Genomic DNA, 23,762 nt, shown 5'->3' with positions numbered 1-23,762 from the left:
ATTCCATATTCCAGACTGCATGTCAGGAAGAACTTTCTAGAATGTGCTACCTGTATATGTTGCTGCTCAGCGTAGCACACAAGACCTTCCATTTGTCTAGCCCTTGTCTATCTCCCCACTCCCTCTTTTGTCACTTCCTACACACATCCCATCCAAACTCCTGGAATGTTCCTACTTTCCCTTGCCTCGATACCTTTGTGCTTATTTCTCTCTCCATTTGGAATGTCATTTGAGTACAAGCAAAGAATGCCCAACATGGGTGAAGCTGAAATTCCCCATATAATGAAACTTTCTGGAAATAAGAAAATGTAAACCTCCATAATGAAAGAGCCCCTGTGTACTTGGGGAGATTATCACCAAACCATCAATTCTCAGAGCCACAGCCTCTTAAAACTATTAGACAAAAATAAGAATCTTCAAAGCCTTGGTGTAGAAAGTTCAAACTACTTAAAAGCGTAAGGGCATAAGGCTGCAATACATTAAAGATGTCTGCAGGTTCTTTGTCCCTTCTTTTGCTCCAGGCTGGCCCAAGTGAATTGCTTGACCAATAGAATGTGTGATGTATACGGGACTTCCAAGCCTTGAAGAATTCACCTGGGTCTTTGAGAACACTTGCTCTTGAAGCCCTGAACCACAATATGAAATATCTAACTCCCACGGGCGCCTGGGTGACACAGTCGGTTAAGCGTCCGACTCTTGGTTTCGGCTCAGGTCATGATCTCAGGGTCCAGGGCTGGAGCCCTGCATCCGGCTCAGCACCCAGCATGGAATCTGCGTGAGATTCTCTCTCCCCCTCTTTTTGTACCTTCCACTCATGTGCCCTCTCTCTCTTTAAAATAAAGTAAATAAATCTTTTTTTTTTTTTAATCTAACTCCCGTGGAGAGGCTCTGAGATGGCACAGAGAGGGAGAGAGGCAAGCTGGCCCTAGCCAATGTGAGTGAAGTCATCATGCAGGCTCTATATATCAGTTCAGCCATCAGCTGGGGCCCACTGAGTGACCCAGTTGGAGCGATGTGGGACAGAAGAATAGTCCAGCCAAACCCCACCCAAATTCCTGACCCCAAGGATTGTGAAATTATAATCTAAATAGTTCTCACCCATTACTTTTCAAGGTGGATAGTTTGTTATGGGATCTGGTAACCAAAACATCTGGCATAAGACTTCTCAAGAGCAAAGCAAGGCAATAGTGATGCAGCATTTTCTAAAAAGGCAAGCAAAGAAAATGCAAGCTTAGAGATTTTGTATGTACCCATCCATGCTGTTTTTCAGGCATTGAACTCTATGGGAAAAAAAAACGAACAAACAACCCTCTTTTGAAAATGCAAGAACTCAAAGAATAATATGCACATAAGCCCATCCTAAGTATTTACTAAAGCTGGGTCAGCACACTTTTTCTAAATACCAGATAGCGAATGTTTGGGGTTTGCAGGTCTAATATTCAACTCTGCCTTGAAACACAAAAGCCTCCGTAGATACATAAAAAAAAGTGAGTGTCACTATGTCCCAAATAAATTCGTACAAATAAATTTACAAAAATAGGCAGCCAGGGGCACTGGGGTGGCTCAGCTGGTTAAACGTCTGACTCTTGGTTTTGGCTCAGGTCATAATCTCAGGGTGGGGAGGTCAAGCCCCACATCGGGCTCCCCGCTCAGCAGGGAGTCTGCTTCTCTCCCTCACCCTTACCTCTCTCTCTCTCTAAAATAAATAAATAAAATCTTTTTTAAAAAATGGGCAGCTAACTTGATCTGACCTATGGGTTACAGTGTGTCCCTCCTATACTAGAGGAAAAGAAATAGAGAAAGTTCTTTCTCCCAAAAAAAACACAAGACCCATATGATTTAAGAAAATAACATACTGTGACCAAGTAGGGTTTTCTATTAGTCTGCTAGACCTACCATAACAAAGTACCACATACCACAGATTGACCTAAAGAATAGAAATTTATCTCCTCACAGTTCTGGAAGCTGAAAATCCAATATGAAAGTGCCAGAAGGATCGGTTTCTTCTGAGGGCTCTCTCCTTGGCTTGTAGATAGCCTTCTCCTCCCTGTGTCTTCACATGGTCTTCACTGTAGACTGTGAGCGTCTGTCCTGAGTATACCAGTCATAGTGAAGTAGGGCCCACCCTCACGACCTCATTTTTTTTATTATTTATTTACTTATTTATTAGTAATCTCTACACCCAATGTGGGACTCGAACTCATGACCCCAAGATCAAGATTCCCATGTTCCTCCAACTGAGCCAGCCAGGCACCCCCTAATGACCTCACTTTAATTTAATTATCTCTTTCAAGACCCTAGCTTCAAATATAGTCACATTCAGTACCAATTAGGACTTCCACAACCTAAGTATAAAGGCTAAAACTACAAAACTCTTAGAAGAAAACATAGGTGTCAATCTTCGTTACCTTGGCAAAGCCTCCTTAGATACACTCCACAAGCACAAATGACAAAAGAAAGAGTAGATAAATTTGACTTTATCAAATTTATCCTTTATCCTTTGTGCATCAAAGGACACCATAAAAAAAAATGCAAAGACAGCCTACAGGATGGGAGTAAATATTTCCAAATAATATAGATGCTAAGGGACTTCCATTGGGAATATATGAACAACACAATTCCAACACAGATAACTCAGTTGAAAAATAGGAAAAGGATTTGAACAGATTTCTTCCAAGAAGATATATATATATCTGGCCGATAAGCACGTGTAAAGATGCTCGACATAATTAGCTCTTAGTGGAATGTAAATCAAAACCATGAGATACCACTTCACCCCCACTCGGATGGCTCCCCTCAAAATCAGACACTAGCAAGTGTTGGTGAGGACGTGAAGAAAGCGGAACCTTGATACATAGCTGGTGGGAATGTAAAAAGGTGCAACTGTTTCAGAAAACAGCTTGGCAGCCCTCGGAATGTTAAACATAACGTTATCATATGCCCTAGCAATTCTATTTCTAGGTATATACCCCAAGAGACTTGAAAATGTGTGCCCACACAACAACCTATACACAAATGTTCACAGTCTTCTTCATAATAGCCAAAAAGTGAAAACGACCCCAAACTCCATCACCTGATGAATGGGTAAACAAAATGTGGTGCATCCATCCGTACCATGGAATAGCGTTTAGCAATAAAAAAGAAGGGAGCAGGGGCGCCTGGGTGGCTCAGTCAGTTAAGCATCCAGCTCTTGATTTCTGCTCAGGTCATGATCTCAGGCTTGTGAGATCGAGCCCCACCTTGGGTTCTGTGCTGGGCATGGAGCCTGCTTAGGATTCTCTCTCTCTCTCCCTCTCCCACCCACCCCACCCCGCACACACGTGCACGCTCTCTTTCTCTTAAAAAACAAAAACCAGAATGGAGACCACGCTATAACAGGGAAGAACCTTGAAAACATGCCAAGCGAAAGAAGCTAGTCACAGAGGACCAAATATTACATGATTCTATTTATATGGGATACACAGAATAGACAAATCGACAGAGACAGAAAGTAGGTTGGTGGTTGGTAGTTGGCTGGAGGGGATGGAGGGATTGGGAAAGAACTGCTAACAAGTATGGGATTACTTTCTGAGTTGATGAAAATGTTCTAAAATGATCGTGATGATGGGTACACAAGTCTGTGATTCTACTAAAACCACCGACTGTATGCTTTAAATGGATGAATTGAAAGGTATTTGAATTATGTCTCAATAAATCTGGTTCTTCGAAAAAAGAAAACTATAAAACAATCCTGAAAGGCACAAAAGTATATTCGAAGGACACATCCCTTGGTTTTGGTTAAAATAGCTCAACATCGTTAAGATGACAGTTTTCCTTATGTTAATTTATAAATTTAATATGATTCTCCCAAAATAGAAACAAGTTTTTTTCTTGTTTTCTGATACCAAAGTTCTTGTGGAAAAAATAAACACTCAGGAACAGCTAGTGGAACACTGAAAAGAGATATGAGAGAAGACTAGCTCTAAATATCCAAACTTACTCTGGAGTCTCTTGACTGAAAACAGTGTGGTTCGGGCACATGAAGTAGAAGGAACAGGAATCAGTCCAACTACATGTGAATTCTAGTGTATGAGAAGCAGTCAAACGGCTGAGACAAAGGACTTTTTATTATGGTGTTGGGATGACAGTCCAGCCATACACAGCCTCGCTCTGTTGGTGAGGTTATGGGGAGACAAATATTACTAGAGGGAACGGAAATAGGGAAATAGTACGAACCTTCTGGAGAAACACTTGCCAATATCTAATGAATGGTCTGTGCATTTATCTTTCTTTTTTTTTTTTCCAAGATTATTTATGAGAGAGAGAGAGAGAGAGAACAGTGGGGAGAAGGAGGGAGGGGCAGAGGGAGAGGGAGAGAGTGTCTTAAATAGACTCCATGCTGAGTGTGGGGCCAGACGCTAGGGCCGGATGCGGGGCTCAATCTCATGACCCTGAGATCACAACTCTGAGATCACAACCCGAGCCAACACTAAGAGTCATATGCTTACCCGACTGCGCCACCCAGGTGCCCCTGTGCATTTACCTTTCAACCTAGCACTCCAACTTCTAGGAACTTACCCTAAAGATATGTCCAGAAATACCATGTACACCCACATATGCACGCTTCTTCATTGTATCATTATTTGTATTTGCAGAATATCAGAAACTACCTAAATGCCCAGAGAAGACTGGTTGAATAAACTTACAATCGGCTCCTAGGAAGCAATAAAAAGGAATAAGGAGTATCTTTATGGACTGATTCATAGTAATTTCCAGGGTATATTATTAAGTTTTAAAAGCAAAGTACTAAAGCAAATGTATAGTATGTTACCTTTTGTGTAATAAAGACAAGAAATAAGAAAATAAAATGGATTTGCTTCTTTTTAAAAGATCATCAGAAGAACAATAAACCAGAAAACAATGAAATCGGTTGCCTGTAAGGAATTGGGTGAGGGAACAGGTAGAAAGGATAAGAGAGTGAGAGACAATTTTAAGAATATCTTTTGGTGTGGCTTTGGCTTCGGGAAACATGTTAATGTTATAGACATTCAAAAATAAAATTAAGGAGCACCTGGCAGCCTCAGTCAGAGGAACATGTGACTCTTGATCTCGGGGTCATGAGTTCGAGCTCCATGTGGACAGTACAGATTACCTAAATATAACTTTAAAATAATAACAATTATAATAAAATTAAATCAACAAGCATTAGAAAACATTAAAAACCTATAACTAGATGCAAACAGAAACAAACCCAATTGTGTGTCAAATGAATGACATAACCACATGAAGAAGGAGAAAGAAGTAAACCAAGAAATTTTGTATATGGTACTTAGATATACCTTCAGTCGAATACAAACTATAAGCTAGGAAAAAAAGAATACCAGGAAAAGAAGAAACCCAGTGGCCAATAAACATTTTTAAATATTATCTTTATTGCTAATACTTAACAAATTAAATTAGAATAGAACCTTTCTGAAAGGTGATTCGGAAATATATATCAATTCTTTTAATGTTGATCTCCTTTGACCCAGAAATCCAAATTCTTGCAGCTTCTTTGACAAAAACATTTAGCGATGTGTAATTAAATTTATGCATTAGGATATCTTACCAGAGTTACTTCTAAAAACTAAAATTGAAAAAAAAAAACAGGTATAAAACTTCGACTAAATACAAAATATCCACGAGATAGGAGATGTCACTGCCGTGAAAATGACAGTGTAAAAAAATATTTCACATCATGGAAAAGTATAAAATGGTATGTGTAGTACAATTCAAATTTTGCTTAAGACTTTTTGTGAAAGACAACCCCTAGAAGAAAAGGTTCAAAAATATAAGCAGACATTTTATGGGAGGGTAAACACATATGGTAAGTAGATGCATGAAAAGATCCTCACGTTCATTAGTATTCAGGAAAATGCAAATTAATACTACAATGTTATAAACCTACTCGAAAGGCAAAAGTTTTAAAGTCTGATGATTCCATGGGGCGCCTGGGTGGCACAGCGGTTAAGCGTCTGCCTTCGGCTCGGGGCGTGATCCCGGCATTATGGGATCGAGCCCCACATCAGGCTCCTCTGCTATGAGCCTGCTTCTTCCTCTCCCACTCCCCCTGCTTGTGTTCCCTCTCTCGCTGGCTGTCTCTATCTCTGTCGAATAAATAAATAAAAATCTTTTAAAAAATAAAAAATAAAATAAAGTCTGATGATTCCAAATGTCAGGCAGGAGGCTGATCAGGTGGAAACATACTTTATAGCCAAAGATTTCACCCCAAAGACACTCTCGACACATGTACCCAAGGGCACGTACAAGCAATGCTTATGATGACAAAATACTGACAGCAATCCAAGCGACCAAAAGAGAAGAATGAACTGTGTGCATCTCTACAATGGAAATACTGAATAGCAGTCACAGCGAAAGAAGTCCATCGACACAGCACAGCGTGGATAAAGTGAACCAATGTGTTTTTTGAGTGGAAAAAGTAAGAGACATATGATTAGAGTATGATACCATTTTTATAAAGCTTAAAATCAAGTAAACCCAAACAATTTATAAAATCACTTTTATAAAGCAAGGGAATAATAAACCCAGACTCGGAGAAAATAGTTACCCCGTGGGAGGAAAACTGGGAGGGTACTTAGGTGAATGAAAATTATTGCCAATTATTCATAATGTTTTGCCTCTTGGTGTTTGTGTTAAAAAAGATAGAGGGAAAGAGTTTTATAGGGATGTGTGTGTGTGTGTGTGTGTGCGTGTGTGTGTGTGTGTGTTGTGCTTCCTGAAGAAAAGACCGGAAGAATAGAAACCAAAATATTAACAGAGATTATCTGGGGGCGGGGGGGAGGGTAAATTTAGGAGCATTTTTAATTGTCTTTGTATTTGTTTACATTTTCCAACGGTCTTAAGTGAATATGCCCTTTTTTGAAAACAGGAAAAAGTAGTTTTCAAAATCTATATTAGCACCTGTCCCATTTGCATTTTGTAGTCTGAACATCCAAGTCTTAATTTCCGCGGTTATAAATGATCCGAGGAAGCAGTAGGCAGTGGAATCGTCAAGGTCGTTGCAAGTTTGGCCAGGTAGTGAGCTGACGGTGGTGGAAATAAAGCTGCAGTAGGAGGTTAGCGGGCTGCGTGGGAGGGCAGACACCTGCCCGCCCAGCATCGTGTGGGCGACAAGAAGGTAATAGCAGCTCAAGGGAAATAAGTTAATGAACCTGACAACCATTTCTTGGAGTTATGAATCCACTGCCCTGCCCTTCCCTGCCCCCCAAATCCCTGATAACATGCAGATAAGAATACTGGAAACAAAATATCACAATCCCATCCTTGTATCAAATTATCGTACACTGACACCATAATGTGTGCCATGCTGTCCTCGGGCACTTCCAGAGGATGTAACAGGACTGGAAAGGGTTCAACAGAGAGTAATTAAAATGACAAGCAGAAAGAGTGTTCTTTATATGAGGACAAACAAAAACCAAACACCAGCCTTCGGAGGGAGACCAGGGCTTAAATGTGATATGCCAAAGGTGTGCCGAGTCGGAAAGCTGCAGTCACCGAATCTTCTGTACCAGCAGTCAAGGGTGGCTGATGGTGGCCGAAAGAGGCAAATTTGGAAGAGGTAAATAGGAACTGCTATTTTGCACGGTGGGTAGCAATGTGGAAATCCTTCCCCCCTCCTCCCCCACCCCGCCCCCCACAGAGGCTGAATCATTGGTTCTCAGTCTTGTCCAAACGTGAAATGAAGACGGCCCAGGAGACCGACTGGGAGGTTGGATGGGGACGGGACTGCCAGGAAGAGAGGCAGTACCGAGACAGGGATATTCTCACCCTCCACAATGTCTTGTGAGGTCTGAGAGTCTGTGACAAATGGTGTGGAAAACCTTACAAATGAAACTTTCTGAGATGTACATTATGTCCAGCAGTTGCGCTCTTGAACAAAACTGTCCTTGGGTGTCACACTGAAGATTGTGCTGGACCGGACAGACAGCTACACTGAGCCACTAGGGTATTTTCCGTGTGCTGAGGGTCCCTGGACGAGCTCCCATTCTGCCATACTGTGGAAAGCTCAGGAGGCCAGAGGCTAAATGGTACACTAAAGGGGTGCCTGGGTGGCTTAGTCATTAAGCGTCTGCCTTCGGCTCAGGGCGTGATCCCAGGTCCCTGGGATCGAGCCCCGCATCAGGCTCCATGCTCTGCTAGGACCCTGCTTCTTCCTCTCCCACTTCCCCTGTTTGTGTTCCCTCTGTCACTGGCTGTCTCCCTCTCTGTCAAATAAATAAATAAAATCTAAATAAATAAATAAATAAATAGTACACTAAAATCCTCACGAATACCCCCAGGAGGGGCGCCTGGGTGGATCTGTCTGTTAAGCATCCGACTCTTGGTTTCGGCTCAGGTCATGGTCTGAGGGTACTGAGATCAAGCCCCACATTGGGCTCTACACTCAGCACAGAGTCTGCTTGTCCCTCTCCCTCCACACCTCCCCGTGCTCTCTCCCTCCCTCTCTCTCATAATTAAATAAAATCTATTTTAAAAAGAGGGGAAAAAAATAAAGAATTCCCCCAGGAAGGCAACCCAGAGGCCACAGCATCCAAGGTAAGGTACCTCCTAGGTTTTGCTGGTTTACCAAAGGCTAATTATTTATGTGGTGTTTTCAGACACCTCAAAAGATCAACAAATTCTATGTTGACTAAACTTTCTAAAGTGGCTCAAGATTAGTAAATCCAGCTGTTCTCAATCTGGCTGCATACCAATCACCTGGTATGCTTTTCGAACAATCCCTCCGTCTATGTGTTGTACTGAGCACTGGGTATTATATAAGACTGATGAATCACAGACCTGTACCCCTGAAACGAATAATACATTATATGTTAATTAATTGAATTTAAATTAAAATTAATTAATTGATTGATGAATTGATTAATTTTAAAAAATCCCTCTGTCTCAGGCCCACCCTAGATGAACTGAATTTTTTTTAAGTGCCTGCAAGTGATGTAATGTGTAGCCACCGTGGAGAACCACTGAGCTTCTCCATTTGTTAAAGTTAATGATTTGAAGAGGTTCTGATTGTAGGAAGAGGGCAAAGGGCATTTGTGGACCAGCTCAGTGGAAGGAGGAAGGCAGCTCTGCCCTCTCGCTCGTGCCCACACGGGCCTGAGTGCACCCCCGGCTGTTCCCGCATGGGTGACCGGGGCAGGGGTGCTGAGCTGCTTTTTATTCCAGAACGTCACCAAACAGCTTTGGACATCGGAATATACGTTTTTCGGGTCCCTGTTACCATGTGAGGGAAGAAAGAGAAGACAACTATGCATGCCCACTCCTCTTCTGGGCCCCTCTCTAGAACTAGAAAGAAGGACGCATGAGACACGCAAGCCCCAGAAAAAGAAAGTGCTTCCTTGTCACCAGTGCTGAGCTGTTCTGGCTTTTCTCGCTTCTCAACATTCACTGTCTCCTTGCCTTGCGGTTGGCCTCTCCTGCTCCATGCCTCAGCACATTCGTGTTCCTCATCTCAGCATTTCCGAGCTCAGCCCAGGGCAGCCCTCTCCCTCCTCTTGTTCCCCACCCCGAATTCTTCTAGGGCTTGGGTCACCACTGTGGAGCGTGTCTCTGGGCCTCCTCAGGGGCCTCTGTGGCTTCATTTCATGTCCTATTAAGGGTGCTTCCAGTATGGGTTAGAACCACGGTGTGCCTAGAAAACTTTCTCCTTTTTCTCTCATCTTTTGCAAAGATACAGGAGCAAAGAGCCCAAATTGCAGAAAGGAAAAAGTCACCCATTGGAATTGGACGAGCGGCGACAGCTCCAGCAAACCGTGTGGAACATAGGGAAAGCCAAGTCCCGCCCTCCATGACGGGAATGGCCCAGCGAGGCTCCCCAGAGCTCCGGGCTCCCCCTTGGGGTGGGGCAGCTTCCCACCCCCTCTATTCCTCACTTCTTTAATTGCCCCGAATGCAAAACCACTGTAGGGTGAGGAAAACTCCAGAAACAAACTTCACCCACAGAGGCGATCTCAGGTACCCAGATGACCCACTGGGTATAGTCTGATTTGCTGAGGCTTTTAAAGGCATATCTGTCACTCCACTTACCTCCCCAAGATTTTTGTTTCCCGCCTCTGATCTGCTTACTCTCTGGCACACGTCGAGTGTGAATTTCCTGCCTCATTCATCGGACTCCACCCCTTCACCGACACAGTCCCAGATCACCCTCTATCGTCCACGCCAATCCGTCCATATCCTGTTTCTAGATCCAACTCAAACTTCGCCTTCTCCAAAGAGACGGCTTATTAGCATTAACCTCGCCGCATTCTGACCACTTCCGTGTCGTGTCCCATACACCGCCAGGCCCAGGGGTGGTATACTGATTTCTGCCTCCGTTGACCTGTTGACCAGTAAGTAGTTTGGGTGGTTTCGTATGTGCCCATTCTGCTTCCTCAAGTAGAGTTCAAGTTCCTCAAAACCCAGGACTCATGGTCAGAGCACGTGATGAGAGCTGTGGCCGTAAGAGATGAGAGGGAGGCCTTGGGCTTGGGTTGGGCCTCAAAGGTCTGCGCGGGGCTGGAATGCAGGCGTTAAGTGTGATTATGGCGGAGGGGACTATTCTACAGGTAGACTAACACAGCTTAAACCACATTCCCACCAGTCGGCATCCTTTCATGGTCTTCAGAACTCTGGAAAAGTCATGGGCCTGAGGAGATTGAGAACCTGAGCGGTACTTGGGTGTTTAGTGAGAAACGTCAAGGAGGAACTCCATGCCAACCCTCCACAAACCACCACGCCCTGTGCTGTGTTTCTAAGACCTTCTCACCAACAACTAATATTTAATGAACACTTACTGTGTGCTAGGCTATGAAATAGCAGGTGGGATAAAAAACAGACCTGGAAATTTCTGCTTAAAGAAGCTTACAGACCTTTCCTTGGGTGGGCAGGAAGATGGCGGACGTTCAGACTGAGCATGCCTACCAGAAACAGCTGACCAGCTTTCAAAATAAGAAGAGAGGCCTGTTTGGAGAAACTGGCAAGGAGAAGCTCCTATGATACTAAAGTAACATCAGTCTGGCCTTTGAGATGCCCACGGAAGCCACTGAAGACACCTGTACTGACAAGAAATGCCCCTTTACTGGTAGTGTCTCCATTTGAAGGCAGATTCCATCCAGTGTGGTGACCAAGATGAAGATGCAAAGGACCCTTTTCACCCGCCGAGGCTACTTCCAACTACTCGGAGAAACACCAGAAGAACATACCCGTGCACCTGCCCTCCCCCCCCCACAAGGACATCCATATTGGCAGCACTGTCACTGTGGGCGAGTGCCAACCCTGGAGCAAGACTGTAGGCTTCCATATGCTCAAGATCACCAAGGCCACTGACAATAAGAAGCCAGAAGTTCTGAGACTAGACATCTGCCCATACCCCCAAAGAAAAAAAGTTATTTTCCCAGTCAAGAAAAAAAAAAAAAAGAAGCAGCTTACTGATGGCAAACGAGTTATACAGAAATGACGATTTTAAAGAGAAACTATGTTAAGTGCATTTTAACAGAGGTTCAGCGCACTAAGGGAGCCCAAGGGAGAAGACGCATGGAGTCTAGAGGCATGGTGTGGTAGACTGTAACAGTCACGGTCCCCCGTGAGTCACACCTCCTGATACGCATGCCCTTGTGTGTCCCTACCCCGTCCACTCGGACTTGGCCTAGTGACTTGCATCGTCCAATGGTGCACAGACACAAGCAGAGGTTTGAGAAGCACTTGCCCGGTGGGACTTGCTCTCCTGGAACATGGCCCTGTGACCGCCACGTAAGGAAGCCAGTGTAGCCTAATGAAGAGACCAAGCGGAGGAGAACAGAGACAGTCTCACTATTGCTTAGCACCCACTGCCAGACACAGAGCAGGGCCATCCTCCACATTCCAGTCCTGTGGACCTTGCAGTTCAAATGCAGGGATCTGAGCACCCCAGTAACACCAACAGAGGAGCTTCCCAGCTGACCCACAAAAATGAGAGAAACAATAGCATTGTTTTAAGGCTCAAAGTTTAGAGTGATCTGTTTGCACGAATAGATAGTATACAGAAATAAGGTAGCGCCATAATGAAAACACAAAACACGTAGTATTGGCTTTGGATTGCGTGGCAAAGGGAGGCTGGGAGTGCCGGCTGGAGGTTTCCGGGGGAAATCGAAGGGAAGGACAGCCACCTGCATACCCTAGCAGTGAAACAGCAGTGACAGCAGTCCCGCGAAACTGTCCCCAGCAGGAATTCAGAAGGTAGAAAACGTACCTGATAAGCCTAGGAATCTGGAGCAGGGAATTTCCAGGCAGAACGTTAAAAGACTAAATTGTCGGGAGGCGCCTGGGTGGCACAGCGGTTAAGCGTCTGCCTTCAGCTCAGGGCGTGATCCCGGTGTTCTGGGATCGAGCCCCACATCAGGCTCCTCCGCTATGAGCCTGCTTCTTCCTCTCCCACTCCCCCTGCTTGTGTTCCCTCTCTCGCTGGCTGTCTCTCTCTGTCAAATAAATAAATAAAATCTTTAAAAAAAAAAAAAGACTAAATTGTCTTTTAGCAGCTATCCCTGTAAGGGACAGGAAGGAGGAACTGTTCAGTGTCCCATAAGAATTTAGAAAGAAGATGGGACGGGATGGGGGCGGGGGCGGGGGAGGGGGCGCTGGCTCAGTTGATTAAGCGTCAGACTCTTGATTTCAGCTCAGGTCATGATATCAGGGTCGTGAGATGGAAACCTGCGTCAGGGGCTCCTCGCTCAGCGGGAGTCAGCTTGGGATTCACTCTCTTCCTTCTCCCTCTGCCCCCCCCCTGCTTGCACTTGCGTGCTCTCTCTCTCTAAAATAATAATAATAATAATAATAAATAAAAAACCAAAACAAAATAAAGTGTTTTGTATTTCTAGTCTCTCTAACCCACAAGAGTCTCCAAGTAAGACATGGCTTCAGGGTAAAGATCAAATTAAGTTTGAGGCTGTGACTCTTTGTTAAGCCCTCAGAGAGACAGAAGGCAGTGCCTCGCAGCGCCAGGTCCCCGCCCTGTAGCCCCCCAACAGGCTGCCCAAAGTGAAAGGAGAACCATCTTTAAATTAACTGAAGGAATGGCTCTTGTCTAACCAAGTAGACTCTTCTCTGACACTGTTTTAGGGGGGTCGTCGGACAGGGAGAGTTCTAGGTGCAGAAAGCAGGCTGAGAGCCCCTCAGGCGCAGACACACTTCTTCCAGACCAGAAAGAGTATCTCAGAAGGTGGAGCCAAAGCCCAGAAGGCAAGCTGGGAGGCCTAGAGACAACGGCGGAGGAGTCAGTCCCAGCCAGCCAGCAGGGCCCTGGGGCAGGAGCACCCTTACCTCCAAAGTAGAGAGCCTTGACACCCAGACCCTGCTCTTAGATTCACCCAGTGGCTGTGTGTCTCCCTGCTCCTGCTTTGGGTGTGAGTACTCACAAGGTCATCCTGCCTGCTCTCACCAGTGTGTGTTGGGTGTTTGGAGAAGAGGAGATGGCTTATCTTTTAAGCTCACAGTCCTTGGCCCAGGAGGAGCCACTGAGGCACCGCACCTGTGGAGGCGTGCACGCCCCAGGACCCGATCCAATCCGGAGGCCCTGCGCTGCGAGCCTGGGGCGTGATTCGATGAGGCGTGAGGGCACCAGGAGGAGTGAGGGGATTTTGCACGTGGGAGGGATGTGAGCCATTTGTTGGAGGAACGGTCCCCGTATAGCCACCGTGTGTGTCTCCCTCTCCCATGGACTCTGCAGGTGGCCTTGTGATTTGCTTCGGCCAAGGGGACAAGGCCACACCAGAGGCTTGACAGGCAGGTGCTCTTAGAACCTTGCCTGCGCCTCCCGTGTGAGGAGGCCCATCTGGCCCTGGCAGAGGAGAGGCCGCAGGAAGGGGAACGGAAGTGCCCCAGGTGTGAGCCACCCACTGCCAGAGATCTTGACCCTCAGCCCCTCCCACCCTGGTTGAATGAGTATTTTCAGGTGAAACCAGCGTTGAAACCACTCAGTCAATCCACAGAACGATGGGAAATTATAAATAATTGTTAGTTTGCGGGGCACCTGGGTGACTCAGTCGGTTAAGCGTCTGCCTTCGGCTCAGGTCATGATCCCAGGATCCTGGGATCGAGCCCCACATCGGGCTCCCTGCTCATTGAGGAGCCTGCTTCTCCCTCTGCCTGCCACTACCCTGCTTGTGCTCCCTCTCTCTGTCAAATGAATAAATAAAATCTTTAAAAAAAATAATTGTTAGTTTGAGTAAAAAGTTTCAGGATGGTCTTGTTAGGCAACGATAGACAAGTGATACATGGGAAGATGTTTAAAAGCCTTCTTGGAGGAGCTAGTACTTAAGTTCAGAGAGGGCGAGAAAGGTTATTCCAGGCACGGCAAGGTAGGAGTATAGGCGGAGGCGTGGGGAAGGGGAAGGACAGGGAGTTACAGGCTACTTCACGCTTAGTATGCCAGTCTGCAGAACCACACCCAGAAGCAGTAAAGGAACCCCCATTTAGAAAGCAGCCCCAGTCCGTCTTTCATTATCCATCAGAGGCCTTGGCTTAGCTGTGGGGTCTTCAAGGTCTGGAACTTTCCAGCTTCTACAGCCCAAACATATCCGGGGCAGGAGATTCTCTGGGTGGTGGTGGCTGGAGGGCAAATACGCACTGTCACTTCTCTGCTGAGTATTAACCGGAAAGAAGCAAACACCCAAACTGCACCAGCTGCTCAGCGGAGAGCGCAGGGGGCTCGAGGACCCAAGAAGCGGGGGTGACTATACCCGTGCCATTGTTTTCCAACCACGCAACGATGAACGCTGTACGTGATTTCTCTGGATTTCGTGCTTCAATTGTAAAATGAGCAGGTGTCCTCCAGCTCTGAGAGCCCAAGGTTCTGGGAAGATATTTTAATGCATAAGTAAATATGTAAGTGCCTCCCACATAATAAGCAGTCAAGGGGGCCTGGGTGGCTCAGTCGGTTGGGCATCTGAATCTTGACTTTGGCTCAGGTCGTGATCTCAGGGTCCTGAGATTGAGTCCCCTCATCGGGTTTTGTCCTCAGTGGGGCATCTGCTTGGGATCCTCTCCATCTCCCTCTGCCCCTCCCCCTGCTCCCGGGCGCACGATCCCTCTGTCTAATAAATAAATCTTTTTAAAAAAACCAAGCAGTCAAATAGTCGTTGAATCTGAGTAGGCCTTAGCAATAAAATGGACTGCGGTAGCACTGAAATGCTGTGATCTGTAGGTCAGTACAATGATTTTGGAAGGCAATACGGGAATAAGAGTTGAGAGTCGTTTGACTTATTTCACTTAGCATTATCTCCTCCAGTGCCGTCCATGTTGCAGCAAATGTTGAGAACTCGTTATAAGTCAAGCAGAGAAAGACAATTATCATATGGTTTCTCTCATCTATGGAACATAAGAACTAGGAAGATCGGTAGGAGAAGAAAGGGATAAAGAAAGGGGGGTAATCAGAAGGGGGAATGAAGCATGAGAGACTATGGACTATGAGAAACAAACTGAGGGCTTCAGAGGGGAGGGGGGTGGGGGAATGGGATAAGCTGGTGATGGGTAGTAAGGAGGGCACGTATTGCATGGTGCACTGGGTGTTATATGCAACTAATGAATCATCGAACTTTACATCGGAAACCAGGAATGTACTATATGGTGACTAACATAATATAATTTAAAAAATATTATTATAATAAAAAAATATTAAGCAAAAAAAAAAAAGAATTGAGAGTCGTAAAAATATTTGTCTTTTGACTTTGTTATCCCATTCTTGGGAATTTATCCCAAGAAAATAATTAAACATACTATAAAAGCTGTATGTATCAACTCCAATGTAAAAAAAGAAAAGTCAAAAACAATCTAAATACCTAATGAAAAGGATAAATAAATTACTGTGTGGGCAATATTCTATAGCTATTGCAAGAACTATTATGAAAGGTGTAAAATCACAGGAAAGTGCTCGTGATTTCACAATTAGTGGAAAAGTCTATATATATATCTATCTCATATTACAGCAACTGTATAAAAATAGGCTGCATATGGACACAGCTAGAAAGAAACATGCAAATATGAAAATAGTTGTATGAAAGCTCTGGGATCATGGTGAAGGTTTTTCTTATTTCTTATAGGTTGCCTTTATAATAAAGTGTTTTAAAACCCCATTATCTCTGCTCTTCACTCTGGTGACTAATCGGGTGTTCCTGTGTGAGCAAGAGAACAGGGAAGCCCACCACACGCACTCTGGCGGTGCCCTGGGACCCTTCACACTGCAGGAACCCTGACATAGGCCCAGGCCTCTCCTGGGAGCATCCAGGAGACCCACCAGTGACACAGAGGGGCTGCGCCGGAGCCCGTATGCTATGAAAGGGTTATTCAGGCTGTCTGTAACTCGGGAAGAAAGGATAACAAGGCAATTGTGAGAGACCCTGAGGTGCCCCACTTTTTGCCAAGATGGTTCTGGCAGGAGACCTGACAACAAGGGAACCACACGGCCCGAGAGGTGACCTGACCAAGGGGTTTTGCTGCTGGAAACCAGAGAGAGACACTGACGGAAGTGACATCACCTCACGCCCTCCACCACCATCGGAAGGTAAGATCATCTTCTGTCAAAGTAACCCGTGTTTTTGAGCATCTACTTTGCATAAGACACCCCAGAGGATACAAAGATGACTAAGACAGGCCTGTGGCTGCAAGGACTTTGCGTCCCAGCATGGGGTTAGGGGGAGGGGGAGAAGGGAGAGAGACACAGAGACAGAGAGAGAGGTTTAGGGTCCGAGGCAGAATATTTAACAGTGGGGCAAACCACTGCTACCAAAGTCAGGAGGAGGAAGAGATCATGTCCAGCCAGAAGGGTCCCTGGCACAGGCCTTAAAGGATGGGTTTTGTCAGAGATGACCTCTGGGGAGGTGTTCGGGCTGAGGAGCCGAAAAGGCAGAGGTAGAGGAAGGCCCTGGGGCACCGGGACAGCCGTGAGCGGTCCGGTGAGGCTGGGCCAGAGCCCACGGTGAGGGCAGCTAGAGATTTGGTGGGAAGGGGGACTGGAGCCAGGAGGGGGTCATACCTCCAATGGTCGGCCTGGCTGGGCTTTAGAATAATGCCGAGTGCATAGCAACAGGACCTCGGGGACAGTCAGAGCAGGGAAGACAGGAAGGAGCAGCTGTGCCAGGGAGGGGCGGAGAGAGCTGGATGGGACTGGGGTGTCGGCAGCCGAACAGAAAGGAAAAGACATGAGGAGGGCTGCAGGGGCAGAACTGATGGGGCTTGGTGACTGACTGGTGTCCGGTGGGAAGAAGGAGCCCTAGAGAAGTCCAGGAGACAGAGCGCTGGGGACACTGACAATGGGGACAGGAAGCCAGAAGGAACGGGCTGGAGCAGGAGGTGAAAGGGAAAGGTTTCGCTCGGGATGCAGTGAGTCCAACAGGAGGCTTGACAGAGCAAGTCAGGGCTGCATTCGAGAGTAGCCCTTCAAAGGCTGCGGCGGGAGAGGGCTGAAAGCAGAACCTCAGGGCAACCTCCGCAGGTGGCAGAGGGAAGAATGATGGAGAAAGTGGCGGGACAGAGGGCGCAGAGGAGAGCAGCTCCCTGGGCTGGAATGGAAAGTGGCGAGGCCAGCGGGGGGCGGGGGTGAGGGGGGTCCCAAATAAGCATGGTGGGGGCGGCGGAAGCCAGGCTGTAAGAAGCTGAGAACACCTTCACAAAGTGGGGCAGACTCTGACAACTTTTTCATTAAGTTTGGTGGTAAGGAGAAGAGAGGTAGGCGGCCCCCTGAATGGGGTGCAGGGTCAAGGGAAAGTGTTTTGGGGGGTGTACACCCTTGAGCATCCTTGCAGGTAAGAAGATGGTGATAAAAGGACCGTGAGCGTCACTGCCCTGGGAGAGGGGGCATGGACGGGGCAGTGGTGGCAGCTGTAGCAGAAGGGAGGTACCTGAACCCGCAAGGCAATGCTGTCAAAAGAAACTTAAAAAAAAAAGAAGAAGAAACTTTAAAAATGACAGCAAGTTCCTTCGGGTAAACCTTATTCAGAACCGCAATATCTAAAATCATTGATGCTGAGTTGAAATGGGGGGGGGGGGCGCGGAAGGCCCTCGTTCTCCTGGGGCGTCAGCTCTGAGCAGAACAGAGAGGGAGGAGACGAGGCGGAGGGAACATCATGAAGTTAGTGAAAGAGAAACGGAGAGATTTTGCCGCAGGCGTGATGGGGCTGTTGAAAAACGGAAAGCTTAACAAAAGAAAGAATTTGGTAGAGTCATAGTGAAAAAAAAACGAGCTACCGATGGCACTTGAGCTGGAAAACGTGGGATTTCCAAGCACCACGAAGGTCCCTGCTGAGGGAATGCTTGAATGCTGAGTGAGAGCTTGAATCCTGCAAGGCCGACCCCCCACGCAGAAGCAGCCTTGCACGCTGGTTACCCATGCAGACGGGGGCTGACACAGTCTGATGGGAGGCTGGGACATCGGGGGGATCTCAGGAGCTTCCAAGGACATGGTCAAGGGAGCCAGACTTTCCTGGTGTCCCCTTTCTGCCAAGCCAGAGAGCCAGGCTCTGCCGGGTGCCCAGGGAAGCACTCCTTTGGCTGCGATCGGTGGGAGACGAGCCTCCTTTCAGGGACAGGTCATCAACAACTTTGGACTGAGCTTTTCAGGGAGATGTTTAACCCAATTTTTAAAATTGTGGTAAATTGTACATAACATTGAATTTACCATTTTAGTCATTTTAAAGAGTACAGTTCTGTGGCACTAAATAATTTACATTATTTTGCAGTCATCACCACCATCCATTTCCAGAACTTTTCCATCATCCTCAACTGAAACTCTGTACCTGTTAAACATGAATTTTCTGTTTTCCCCTCCACGCCAGTGCCTGGTAACCACTGTTCAACTTTCTGTCTCTAGGAATTTGATACGCTAGGTATCTCCTATCGGGGAAACCATACAATATTTGTCTTCTTGTGACTGGCCTATTTCACTCAGCATAAAGTCTTCAAGGTTCATCCATGTTATAGCATGTGCCAGGATTTCTGCCCTTTTTTTTTTTTTAAAGATTTATTTATTTATTTATTTATTAGACAGAGAGAGACAGCCAGCAAGAGAGGGAACACAAGCAGGGGGAGTGGGAGAGGAAGAAGCAGGCTCCTAGTGGAGGAGCCTGATGTGGGGCTCGATCCCGGAATGCCAGGATCACGCCCTGAGCCGAAGGCAGACGCTTAACCGCTGTGCCACCCAGGCGCCCCTCTGCCCTTTTTAAGGCTGAATGATACTGGATTGTATGAGGGCACCTGGGTGGCTCAGTCGTGGGCGCCTGGGTGGCTCAGTCATGGGAGCCTCTGGCTCAGGTCATGATCCCAGAGTCCTGGGATCGAGTCCCGCATCAGGTTCCTTGCTCAGCGTGGAGCCTCCTTCTCCCTCTCCCTCTGTGCGCTCTCTCTCTCTCAAGCAAATAAATAAAACCTTTAAAAAATACATTGCATCGTATGGATCCACATTTTGTTTATCCCTTCCTCAGTGAGTGGACGCGTGGGTTGAGTCCCGCACTGGGCTGCTGTGAACTCTGGAGGACAGCTATCTGTTCAGTCTCTTCGATTCTTCTGCGCACGTGCCCAGAAGTGGAATCGTCCACGGTGTATTCTTCAAAACAATATACACAACCGAATAAGAATAGACAAGTACAACTTTGACCAGATGGGGGATGCTGAACGTATGGAAACTCAGGACAAGCAGAGCAGCCTGGCCTGGGCCGGGCGGCCGCCATGGCAGCTGCTCACGCCCGTTTCTAGAGCCCTAGACTGGGATGTCTGGCCCGTCTTTTAGGACTCAAGGCCTGACCCAAAAGGACACTTGAGGATATCAGCTTCGGGAAGGAAAGGAGTCTTGCCAGGCCTCCGAAGCACGGTTTCTGGAGGCAGCAGCATGAAGGTCACCGGCGGCAGGGGTTGGAGCCCAGGTGGTAAGAACAGGGCTGGCCCCTCCTACGAGGGGAGCCCGGTTGTGAAGAGGCACCCTGACCCTCCCTTGTGGGTCTTACTGGTGCCTTCAAGCACGGGTTTTGGTGTCCAGACAGCCTCTGCTTCGATCCGCGTGCACCGGAGTTAGCCCGTTGTCTTGGGCGGGCCATTCGTCCCCTGATTCTGTCTCATCTGTCACTGTGGGCTGAAGGGATACGTGTGCGGAAGAGACGGACACGGAAGCCAGGGCGCTGTAAACTGTCAGCGTCAGGTTCCTTCTTTTCCCGCCTTAGTAGCTTCCTTCACCCCCTTTTGGACTCCAGGAGCCTAGGAACCCTCTGTTCTCTCTACCCTCTCCCAGAGCTTCAAGCTACCGAGAAAAGAAAGAGGCAGAAACACAGCACCTTTGCCTTCTAGTGGCGAAACAGGCCCATTGCAGGTGCAGACGGCGGGCCGCACGTTCGCCCTCGACGGCTTTGTGAAGCAGGGGTCAGGTCTCATTTCCAAACTCATGTCTGAGTCATCAGCAGTACATGATGATTACTCACGATGAAATACTATCTACAGAATAATTAGAAGGCACCACTAAATAGATCACGTTTATTTGGTTTGACGGACTGACCCCCAACACTCACTGGACCTATTTGGCCTCCTGTCCATCTGCTGGTACATGGCAGCGCTGAGGGCGGAGGACAGCGGGAGGCCGGGGAGCACCACCCGGGCTCCTGAAGCCCAGAGACATCACAACGTACCTGATCGGAGCGCTGACTAGGGCACGGGGGAGGCCGGGAAGGGCGTCATTTCAGACCCAAATGACGGAGGGTCAGACACCCATGCGGTTTTTTTCAGAAAAGCCTTAGCAGCTGCCAAACACGACATTCATAGTAGCTCCCCGGATGCCTGTTTTGCTTTCTGACTGGAGAGTGATGCTTTCAGAGGCCCAGGGGCCAGCGGAGGGGAGGTAGGACCAGAATAAGGACAGGCTCCAGGGGTCGGGAGGAGGGGGAGCGGGCCTGGCAGCAGGTGAGAGGAGGAGGCCTGTCTGGTACTGGGCGGGGAGGTGTTAGACGACTGAGAGCGGGCAGACTGGTGAGTGTCTCTGCAAGCAGTCACCCGGGGAGTGTCGGACAGCCAGGCAGGATGAGGATGGTTGCAGGGAGAAGGCTGTGCCCTGTATTCAAGCGGCCAGTGTCATGGAGGTCCAGGAGCCAGGACTTGGGCCCAGCCAGAACCTGGGAGGGGTGGAGGAGGCAAGCAGACGCCCCGGTCCCTGAGAAGCAGGCAGAGGACACAGTAGGACCCAGCATCTGCATCAGGAGTACATTCCGGCCGGAAAGTAGTCTTGGCCACAAGCCCTAAGCTATGTCCAGAGGTCCTGTGTCGCCCACCTGGTTGATCATCGTATCAGGATAATCAGCATACTTGTCGAAATGCTAATTCCTGGGCCACATCCCAGACTTCCCATTCTTCGTGGCATGGGTGTGGGTGGGTGGGGTGGGGGTGTGCTAGGGATCTCTGCTTGTGGTTCCCCTCCCCGACGTGATTCCTGTTTCTAGTCCTAAAGCTAATTAGCTCTCCCTCGGCCAACAGTAGGACCATCCCAGGTGCTTGGGCAGGGCCCGGGGGCCAGAGCTATGGGATGAAGGGTGGGGGAGCAGGAAGTCTGTACACTACACACCTCACAAAGCCCAGCTGCAGTCATGCTAGTCCTGGAAACTAACAGAAGTTCTACCGTGTGCTGACCAGTGGGCTCCGGCTTTTGGACCCTGACAGGACACCATGGGATTCCTGCACTACTAAAAATGACACAGGCCTCAACACTTTTTTCTTACATGAGTGTTTTGGTTTTGGCTTTTTCTTTCTTTCTTTCTTTCTTTCTTTCTTTCTTTCTTTCTTTCTTTCTTTCTTTCTTTCTTTCTTTCTTTCTTTCTCTTTCCTTCTTCTCTTTTAAGATGAAGCATGAGTTGATGTACATAGAACCCAGGCTAGTCTCTGACAAAATAGATAAGTGGTTTGTTTCCGTCCTGTTACAACCCCATCTAAAGGTACCCATAGGCTTCACATGGCAGTGGATACCAGAACCTTCACTGTGGCCCCCCTTCCCACCCCCCTGGTGAGTACTGCATTCTCTGGCACCTTCTTCAACTAAAAGACTTCAGGAAAAACCTAAATATGCAATGAGTAAGGAAGCGCTCTGTCATCTGTGATGCATACGAACTCGATAGATTAGGCGGCCTTCAAAGCTACCACAGAGAGGGGCGCCGGGGTGGTTCGGCCAGTTAAACCTTCGACTCTTGGTCTTGGTTCAGGTCATGATTTCGGGGTCGTTAGATCAAGCCCCACATGGGGTTCCATCCTCAGTTCAGCGTCTGCTTGGGATTCTTGCCCTCTTCCTCTCCCTCCCCCTCTGCTCCTCCCCTTCCCCCCACGTATGCATGCTCTCTGTAATAAATAAATACATAAAAATCTTAAAAAAAAAAAAAACTACCATGAAGATTGTATAGAAACTTAGGGCAAGGGGTGCCTGGGTGGCTCAGTCAGTTAAGCATCTGCCTTCGGCCCAGGAAGGTCTCAGGGTCCTGGGATCAAGCCCTACATTGGGCTCCCTGCTCTGCTTCTCCTTCTCCCTCTGTCCCTCCCCCACTCATGCTCACTCTCTCTGTCAAAATAAATAAATAAAATCTTTTTTAAAAAAAAAAGAAACTTAGGGCAATACTTATTAAATAATATGTATTATTAAGAAAACATAGGCACTAATCTCTGTGATATTGGCCTTAGCAACATTTTTCTAGATATGTCTCCTCAGGTAAGGGAAACAAAAGCAAAAACAAACTATTGGGACTACACCAAAATAAAATGCTTTTTTGCACAGCAAAGGAAACCATCAACAAAACCAAAAGGCAACCTACTGAATGGGAGAAGATATTTGCAATGATATGTCCAATTAGGGGTTAATATCCAAACTATATAAAGAATTTACACAGCTTAACACTAAAAAAAAAAAATAAATGATCTGATTTTTTAAAGGAACCCTCATGCTCTGTTGGTGGGAATATAAAGTGGAGCAGCCACTGTGGAAAACAGTGCAGAGCTTCCTCAAAAAGTTAAAAACAGAAATACCGTATGATCCAATAATGCCACTATTGGGTATTTACCCAAAGAAAAAAAACCACTAATTTGAAAAGATACATGCAGCATTACTCACATTAGTCAAGATACAGTAGCAACCGAAGTATCCACTGACAGATGAACAGACAGAGAAGAGGTGGTAGGTACATGCAATGGAACGTTACTCAGCCATGAAAATGAATGAGCTCTTGCCAACAGAGATGGACCTAAAGGGTATTGTGCCAAGTGAAATAAGCCGGAGAAAGACAAATGCCACATGATTTCGCTTCTGTGTGTACTCTAAAAAATAAAACGACTAAACAAACAAATGGTGGGGGGGAAACAGCAGAAACAGACCCATAAATAGAACCAACTGGTGGATGCCAGAGGGGCGGGGGCGGGGGCGGGGGGTGGGCAAAGTGCGTGAAGGGGAGTGGGGGGTACAGGCTTCCTGTCGCGAAATGAGTAAGTCACGGGGATAAACATAGAGCATAGGGACTCTAGCCGAAGATACTGTAACGGTGTTGCCCGGTGACAGATGGCAGCTACCCTCGTCTGAGCCTGTGGAACGTACAGAGATGTCAAATCACTGTGTTTATACCCGAAACTAATGCAACACTATACTTCAACTATACTTCAATTAAAAAATATAATTATTAAGTGCAGAAAATATCATTATAGCTACACAAAAATAAAAAACAAAGCAATATTAAAAAAATAAAACATGGGGCGCCTGGGTGGCACAGCGGTTAAAG

The 23,762-nt window shown here is 47.0% G+C and overlaps 1 protein-coding gene and 1 pseudogene across 1 annotated transcript in view; one reads left to right on the top strand and one right to left on the bottom strand.

Annotated features, from left to right (window-relative positions):
* DTNB (dystrobrevin beta) overlaps positions 1–10,081 on the bottom strand; it is a 248,467-nt gene extending 238,386 nt beyond the window's left edge. The window contains exon 1 of the transcript XR_015725320.1: positions 10,063–10,081. The gene's annotated coding sequence lies outside the window, so the exon portion shown is untranslated. The remainder of the gene's footprint in view (positions 1–10,062) is intronic.
* Positions 10,082–10,905: 824 nt separating this feature from the next.
* Positions 10,906–18,910, top strand: LOC123799733 (small ribosomal subunit protein uS17 pseudogene; annotated as a pseudogene).
* Positions 18,911–23,762: the final 4,852 nt, after the last annotated feature.

Source organism: Ursus americanus, chromosome 7, assembly GCF_024610735.1.
Source record: "Ursus americanus isolate L20-20 chromosome 7, mUrsAme1.1.p, whole genome shotgun sequence".
NCBI lineage: Eukaryota > Metazoa > Chordata > Mammalia > Carnivora > Ursidae > Ursus > Ursus americanus.
This window is presented reverse-complemented; position numbering and strand designations above follow the sequence as displayed.